At 45.2% G+C, this 8,691-nt stretch overlaps 1 protein-coding gene across 9 annotated transcripts in view; it reads left to right on the top strand.

Moving 5' to 3' along the window:
- Positions 1-212: 212 nt before the first annotated feature.
- FOXP1 (forkhead box P1) overlaps positions 213-8,691 on the top strand; it is a 612,918-nt gene continuing 604,439 nt past the window's right edge. For 7 of the 9 annotated variants that reach the window (XM_060766355.2, XM_060766354.2, XM_060766356.2 and 4 more), the window contains exons 1-2: positions 614-702; positions 3,401-3,556. The gene's annotated coding sequence lies outside the window, so the exon portion shown is untranslated. Of the gene's footprint in view, positions 301-613; positions 703-3,400; positions 3,557-8,691 lie in introns of those variants that run through there. The other 2 variants (XM_067463468.1, XM_060766357.2) reach the window with 2 other exon arrangements.

The following is an 8,691-nucleotide window of genomic DNA, read 5'->3' as shown; positions in this document are numbered from 1 at the left end:
CCATTTCTTTTCCTTCTCCGTTTGTGTCCTTTCCTTCTCCTCCTTTTCCCCTCTCTTTCTCTCTCTCTCTTTTTTTTTTTTTGCACTGAGCCTTGTTTACCCAGCAGGTGGATGTGACGTCAGGGACTCACAACAGCAAAAAATAACAAAATCTCCCTCCGCGGGGTGTTATTTTTCTTCCGAGCGGAGAGGCGGGGGAGGGAAAAGAAGGGAGAAGAAACCCAAACACAAGCCCGGCTTCCTCTTCCCCCCCTTTTCCTTCCCAAAAGAGCCAAACTCCAAAGTGGGGAGCAGACTTTGGTAGGAAGACAACACGGAGCGGGTGGGGGACAGGCAAGAGTTGGCGAGGGAGGGCTTTTCTCTGGGCTTCCTCCTTCCCTGGCTTTGCTTCTGCTTCTGGATGAGCTTCGCCTGCTCTGCCTCCTCTCTCTCTCTCTTCTCTCTCTTCCCCCTTTTGGGAAGCTAGTTCCCGACTCCAGGCGGAGGGCTCTATTGTTGTTTATTGTGTGGCGGGGCCGCACGCTGTGCCTCCTGCATGGGGCTGGCTGGCTAGCGAAGGAGGAGAGAGAGAGAGAGAGGGATTGAGGAAGGAGGGAGAGGCAAAGGCGAGGGGCAGGCAGAGGCACCCACCCGCAGTGGGGGGAATAAGAGAGAGAGAGAGAGCCCCTTAGCTGGCACCGCCAGGGCCGCGCTTCCAAGCGGGTGAGTTTGCCATCCTTGCGCCGCCTTCGCTCGCAACTCTTCCTCCTTTGCTTTCTGTTTGTTTGTCTCTCCCTCAGAGCCCTCCCCCACGCCCAGGCCCCTCGCCCCACGTGCCACAGTGGAGACCCGGCACGGGCCAACTTGGGCCCTCACGCCACGGGACTTGGGGGTCCAACTCCCACCATCCCTCACAGCCTCAGGCCCCTTCCTTAAGCGGCTGAGGGGGGAAAGGAAAGGGGCCTGAGAGGCTGAGAGGGATGGTAAGAGTTCAGCCCCTCTCCCTCCTCTTCCTCCCAAACACATGACCGCCGCAAGTTGGAAGCAGCCCGCACTTTGGGGACCCTCCTCCAGGGTGTGTGTTGGGCATATCTATAGCTCTACCCCATAGGTGTCTCTCTGGGAGAGAGGAAGGGAGGAGGGCTCGGCCCCCCGGGGGGGGGGGAGGAAGCGGGCCCGAAGGAGAACTTTGGGCGCCGCTTGGAGAAACTTTTGCCCGGCTTCCCTCGCGTGTGCATCAATGGAGAGAGAGGCCTTTGGGGGAGGCAGAGGAGCACCAATACACACACACATCCCTTCGCACGGTCCCCAAGCTCGAACTCGCCGGGCTGGCCCCTCACTTTCTCCCACCGCTAAGTCGCCCAATAGACCGGCCAGCATTCAAGGTTGCTCCTATTACTTCCTCTCTTTCTCTCTCTTTTCTTCTCCCACCTCCTCTACTTCTTTCTCCTCTTCTCTTTCTTCTCCGTCTTCTTCTCCCTCCTCTACTTCTTTCTTTTCTTCTCCCTCTTCTTCCTCCTCTACTACTTTCTCCTCTTCTTCTCAGTCTTCTCCCTCTTTTTTTCTCCCTCCACCTCTTCTTTCTTCTCCGTCTTCTCCTCTTTCGCTTGCACCCCCTTTCTCTCTTCCTCCTTCTCTACTTCTTTCTCCTCTTCTCTTTCTTCCCCGTGTTCTTCTCCCTCCTCTTCTTTCTTACTCCTTCCTCTTCTTCTCTGTCCTCTACTTCTTTCTCTTTCTTCTCGGTCTTCTTCTCCCTCCTCTTTCGCTTGCACCCCCTTTCTCTCTTCCTCCTTCCCTACTTCTTTCTCCTCTTCCTCTTCTCTTTCTTCTCCGTCTTCTTCTTGCTCCTCTTCTTTCTTACTCCTTCCTCTTCTTCTCTCCTCTACTTCTTTCTCTTTCTTCTCCCTCTTTTTTCTCCCTGCTCCTCTTCTTTCTTCCCCGTCGTCTTCTCCCTCCTCTTTCTCTTTTCTTTTCCCTCTTTCTCCTCTACTTCTTTCTCCGTTTTCAACCTCCTCTTGCTTCCCTTTTCTTCTCCCTCTTCCTCCCCCTCTACTTCTTTCCCCTCTTCTCCCTCCTTCTCTTCTCTTCTCTGCACTCCCCTCGCGCGTGGAATCTCCACCCTTAAAGCGGACTTTCCTGGAGAGAGTTTGCATGCTCCAAGGATCCACACAACACTCGTGATTCCACTTTTTTGAAAGACCCGCTCTTTACCCCTTGGCCACTTGGCCTCAAGTCGCGCAAAGGCAAAGGGCGCGCGGGTGACCCAACCGAGAGCGGCGGTCCCACGCGCGGAGGCCCCCCTCGCTCCTTCCCTCCCTCCCTCCCTGGAGTTGGAAGAGGAGATCCTAAGGGTCATTCTGCCCCACCCTCTCCTTGCCAGGCAGGAACACACAACCAAAACCCTCCCAACAGACGGCCACCCAGCCCCTGATTGAAAGTAAACGCGCGGAGAAGGAGGGAGGGAGAGTCAGGCGTGGAAACTCGGCAAGGCCACTTCGCCTGCGGGGAAAGCGCAACCACAAGCCATACATCAACCTTGTTCCGTCGCACCAAGCGCCCCCAGTCCCACCCCCTTCTCCCCTTCCAGGCCAAGCGAGCGACTGGTGGCTGAGGGAGGCGGGAGGGAGTCCCGGGAGAGATTTTCCTCCCAACTTTCTTCTCCCTTCGCGAGTCTCCCGGGTGCCGGGACTCGCGCGCCAAGTGCCACCAGCGGGACATTTCCCACCCTTTCCGTCCTCGCGGCAGGTTTGAGCCGGGAACAAGTTGGGAAAAGTTGGCGCGCGCGCTCGGCTCCCTGCGGAGTGTCTTCCCTTCTCCACACGCGCCTTCCTCTTCTCGCCCCCCCCCCCACTCCATTGCCCCCCCACTCCATTCCCCCCCCCCCAAACCAAGTCTCTCTTTCCTCCTCTTTCTCAGCCCAGAACCAGGGAGAGCCAGCCGGGAGCGCCCCTTCCCCCATTCACCCCCATCTTCCCCTTGTCTTGGTACCTTCAGCAAAGCCCCGGCTGCCTTCTGGTCAGGAATCTCCGAGCCCACGCTTGTCACTTCTTCCCCTCCCACACCAGCTCCCTGCCCCGGTTTGCCCCGAAAGACAGCAAGAGCGCAAGGAGGGAGGAGTGGATGGAGAGAGAGAGACAGAAAGAAAGAAACGCCTGCGTGCCTGTGGCCACCTGAGAGCCTGTAACCAGATCTGATTCCCTCATCCCCTTCCTTCCTTCCTTGCAAGTGCTTTCCAAGGTTTTCCCTCTCTCCTCTCTCTCTTTCTCTCTCTCTTTCTCCCCCCCCAATTCCCTGAGACACAACCGCACACTCCCCTCCTCCTCCTCCCCCAGTGAGCGCCCAGCCTTCCCCACCTCTTCCCCAAAACCTGTTTTTGTGGAGACTTGTTGAAAGCACCCTTCGTTTCTTCTCGACTCCATAGAGCCCCAAGTTTTGTTTTGCCCGCCGCTGAGAGACAGAGAGAGAGAAAGAGAGAGAGAAAGAGAGAGAGAGAGAGCCCAGGAAGCCACCACAGCACCGCTAAGGAGCTGGGTGCTGACCGAGGCCAGAGCTGAGACTGGCAGAGCTTTTGCTGGAGGTAAGTAGAAGAGGAGGAGGAGGAGGAGGGGAGGGGAGGCTTCAGGGAATCTCAGCCCCAGCAAAGCCCCCACTGCAGCAAACCAGGCAGAGGAACCTCTTCCTGAAAGAGAGACTTGCATCTATGGGCACCAGGCGATTATTATAGGAGAGCCAGGAATGGGACTGAAAAGATGCACTAGGAACAGTATAGTTTGCTTTCTAAGCAAAGGAGTTCAGGAGTTTGCCCAAGATTATAAAAGCTGTCATAAAATAGGGTGACATCCCTCTTCCCCTCCCCCCAATGATCCCACCTTGCCCCACTTGGTAACTATTAATTATTAGGTTATTAATTGAGAGAAAGGAGTGGGACTGAAAGGATGCACTGTCGACAGTTTCCTAGTTTTCTAAGCAAAGGAGTTCAAGAGTTTTCCCAAGACTATAAAAGCTGTCATAAAATAGGGTGACATCCCTCTTCCCCTCCCCCCAATCATCCCACCTCATCCCATTTGGTAACTATTAATGATTAGGTTATTATTAATTGAGAGAGAGGAGTGGGACTGAAAGGATGCACTATGAACAGTATATTTCCCTTGTTTTCTAAGCAAAGGAGTTCAGGAGTTTTCCCAAGACTATAAAAGCTGTCATAAAATAGGGTGCCATCCCTCTTTCCTTCCCCCCAATCATCCCACTTTGTCCCAATTGGTAACTACTAATTATTAGGTTATTAATTGAAAGAGAGGAGTGGGACTGGAAGGATGCACTATCAACAATATAGTTTCCTTGTTTTCTAAGCAAAGGAGTCCAGGAGTTTGCCCAAGACTATCAAGGCTGTCCTAAAATAGGGTGACATTCTTTTTCTCCTCCCCCACCAATAATCTCACCTCGCCCCACTTGGTGACTATTAATTATTTCCAAGTCATTGTGTTCCAATATCACTGCCAAGCTGATTACTAAGTGTATTGATTTTCTACCGTCTTCACCTATTTTTTTCCACTTTTTGCTGCAAAAAGAGGTTTAAAAAGACCCCCAAACTACAAGGATCACCACAAGAGGCCCAGCTTGTGCCGATGTGTGCATGAGTGGAAATATTTTAATCACAACCAGCAAATGACCCATTGAAAAGTGTGTTGTTTTATTTTATTTTTCATCACAATGCTCAATCCTTTGTCGTAAGCTCACTTACTGTTGCAATACAATAGTGTATTATTTTGATACATTTGTATTCACCTGAGGCATTGAATGCTTGCCTTTATGTAAACCGCCCTGAGTCCCTTTGGGAAGAGAGGGTCTAGGAATAAAGTATTATTATTTATTATTACATTATTATTATTAGTATATAATAATAATAATAATAATAATAATAATAATAATAATAATGCATTATTATATTTCTGCAAGAATTGGGTGGGTGTGGGCAATTTCCAGCTCTCTGGAGCCACAAGTCCAACATCCAGCTGTTTACAGTTGGTTCTGAATGCCACATCCTTGCAGAATGAGAGCCTGGCTTGCTCGTTGGGTGTTTTAGAGTTTCTTTTTTTGGTGAGGGGAGCAATATTTGCCTAGCATAGGCATGCCTGATACATTATACTCAGTCCTCGTGTCCTGAGGGACATTACAAACAAGCAAGCATTCATTTTATTTACAGATTTTGTCTATAATAATAACAATATGATTTTTTTTTTTTGCTCTTTGGGTGTTTTAGAGTTTCTTCTTTGGTGAGGGGAGCAATATTTGCATAGCATAGGCATGCCTGATACATTATTCTCAGTCCTTGTGTCCTGGGCAAACATTACAAACAAACAAGCAACATTCATTCAATTTATTTACAGGTTATGTCTGTAACAATAATATGACATTTTCTTTCTCTGACTTTATTGGCATTTTTTGTACTGTTGCAGGCAACTATAGTACACTTGTGCAATTTGCCATTGCTTTAATTATAAGATAGAGAATACAGGGAAAAAGGAAACATTTTAAAATACTTGGTGACTTTTGTGAGCAGAGGGGGGGGGGGGGATCTTTCCCAAGTTCCTAGAAGGAAAAGTCTCTCCCAAGTTCCCATAAGGAAAATTAGAAGGGGAATGATTTTGAGGAAGCATTGCACATCTTCAAAAGAAGAAAACAGTTCAGAAATTGGACTACTTAATTTAGAATTCCATTTGAGTTATGCACAATAAAAGCAGGGTTATACACACAAGTTTCCACTAACTTCTGTTCAGAATGTGTCAGCTAGAATCTGACGGCAAAAAAAGGTATTTCAGCTTTAACATCTTGCATTGGCAGCATTCTTTCCCTTCACTCTTTGGATTAGTCATTGTATGATGGAAAGGGGGTGTTGGGTTTTTTTTTTTAAAGTAAAGTAAACAGCCTCCAACAAGTGAACCTTGACAACCCAGATTAAGGAAGGCAGTAGAGATCAAACGGAGCTGCTGCTGGGCTGTTGTTAGGAGCTGCTTCACTGAAAGATCTGGACTATTCGATCAGGCAGAAAGACTTCTATGTTCACTTATGCAGAAATGGACCATTACAAATACTAATCTTTGTTGTGAAACCTAGGGATAACGTGGAGGAAAAGACTGCCTGTGCTGTTTGAGTCCATATTTTTAGCCTAGTTAATTTAAGAGAAGGCATCCCCTGATTTGACTGAGTTGTGTATTCTTGATGCATTGATGTACAACTTCCTTTTTATCTATCGCACCTTGAAGTGCAGAGAGAGAGCTTTTGATTTCCCAAGCATTTGAGAAAGGGAGAAGAAAAGATAATAAAGTTCAACCTTTTCTGTTGGAGAGTCTCACAGTGAACAAAGACATTTAGGGGGCTTCTGGAGATATGGTTCTACTATGGACTGAAATAGTGTCTTTGTGGTGTAGTTTTATGTTATTCTTTTTAGGGAGTTTTAGAATATCAAAGTGTTATATTTTCCCGTAAAATATAGAGCATACTAATCACTATGATAATATTGTGATTGATTTAAGTTTTGAATATTTTATTTCACACATAACTTAAAGCATTTCTTACATAACTGTCATGATAACATACAGTTTGAAGGAAGAAGTAGCATGAGACAGACTAATAATAATAATAATAATAATAATAATACTTTATTTATATTCCGCCCTATCTCCCTAGAGGGTGGATTCCAAACATTGCCTCCTTCAGGTTTACTTAGAAGTAAAATTTTCTTTGTTCATTGGATCTTATTCCCTTATAAAGCTATTCAGTTGTGTAACCTTAAGCTACAGTGGGACTAAGTAGGAGTTGCTTTTCCATAGGGATGTATAGGATTGCGGTGCATCCTTGCTTCTGCTGTTTATGTTGAATATTGCAATATTTCTGTAGTTAGGAAGTACTTCTTAACACCAGTTCTTTTAAACTGAGACTTTATCTAATTCTGTTTCAGACATTATAAAGCAAGAACACTCCTGAAATTATATAAAACAGAAAATGTGAAATAACTATCTTCCAAGATAGATATAAAATTAGCATTTAAAATGACAGAAACATACCTACCTCTTTGAAAGCATAAGTTTCATAACTGTCCAAAAAAACCCACAGCCTTTTATTATTTTTAGAAAAAAATATTATTGGTGACTTTATTATCTATTGGTAGCTTTATGATCATGTTTATGTTTAATATACATATTCATGGGCTGACAGTATAATAGTACAATTTTTCTTTTTACGATTCTGTTGCTTTAAGGTACTTATACTAAAAGAAGCTCCTTTAACCCCAAGATTGAGTGGCATTAAGTGGTGAGAGTAGTCTAATAACGTACATGTATATTAAACATACATGTGAACCCCGTTAAGCAATTGATGGCAATAGTTAACCTTAAAAAAAATCTAGTCTCTTAAGATTTTTTAAAAAAAATGTTTCACCTTCCCAGTTATTATTTACTGACAACTGTAACAGTATTTCAGTTTTGTACTAGTAGGAAAATTAAACCCACTATTTCCTAGGATTTAAATTACACCAGACCCTTGCAAGGAAAATCTAGCAAATCCATTAGGTGTGAAACTTCCATTTTAACAGAGTCTGTTTAATGCAGTAATATGATATTAGTTACCATACAATAATGGAAAAGCCTCACATTGTTTTGTCTCCTTTTTGAAAGAATAACAGAGGATAGGGAACTTTTCCCAACTGAAAGTATTAAGATACTGGTATTCTTGTGGTTTGTCTCTTTTCCTGAACTGGAGGTTATTGAGCATAATCCCATTATCAGTGGGCATTTCCACTGACTGCAGTGGGAGATGAATTGCACCCTCTGAATATCCTTTTGTATAAATATATCAGCTTCCACGCTTCTCCCTTTAATTCATATGCAAACCAGAACATGCAATAGCTCTGTAGAGGATTCCAGCTAATGTGCTTTGTATGTACAGGTACTTTGTGTATAATATAATTTCACAAAGTCTGTCCAGTTATTTATAGGACACAATAGCGTTCCTGTCTTTGAAATGTTCTCGGAGATGCTGTAATAAAATCTAAATAGATTATAGACTGACAGTATAATAGTATAAATTTTGTTTACGATTCTGTTGCTTTAAGGTACTTATACTAAAAGAAGCTCCTTTAACCCCAAGATTGAGTGGCATTAAGTGGTGAGAGCAGTCTTCAGAAGTGGCTGCTACTGCCCTTTGCTCTTGTGATGATCTTAAATTACTGTAACTTAATTGCAACTTCCAAGGCACTGAGCTGAAATATTTCTATGCAGCTCACTGAGCCTGGGTGCATATGTACTTGTGCTCCGACTTGTGTATATAGTTTTTTAAAGAAAAGTTTCCAGTATTGAACTATGAGCCCTTCCTAACCATTCCAAATTGATTTGTTATTGTTATCTAAAATGAAGGTTTTTAAACAGGCCAGATGGCCATCTGCCAGGGTGCTTTGAATGCAATTTTCCTTCTTCTTGGCAGGGGTTGGACTGGATGACCCATGAGGTCTCTTCCAAGTCAATGATTCTATGATATTAAGCTCCAAGCAACTTCATATTAATATCAAAGGAAACAGGTCCCTTTCTCATGTGCCTCAGAACGTGAGAACATCAGAGACGTTTCTGTTTATTTTACTTTGTGTAAACATACACACATAAGGTGGCTTTCAGAGTGGTACAGTAGATTCAATGTCAGGTGGTCTCAGGGCTAGGTTTT

The sequence above is a fragment of the Anolis sagrei genome, chromosome 2, assembly GCF_037176765.1.
Source record: "Anolis sagrei isolate rAnoSag1 chromosome 2, rAnoSag1.mat, whole genome shotgun sequence".
Lineage (NCBI taxonomy): Eukaryota > Metazoa > Chordata > Lepidosauria > Squamata > Dactyloidae > Anolis > Anolis sagrei.
The sequence above is the reverse complement of the archived record's forward strand: the minus strand, read 5'-3'. Positions and strand labels throughout refer to the sequence as shown.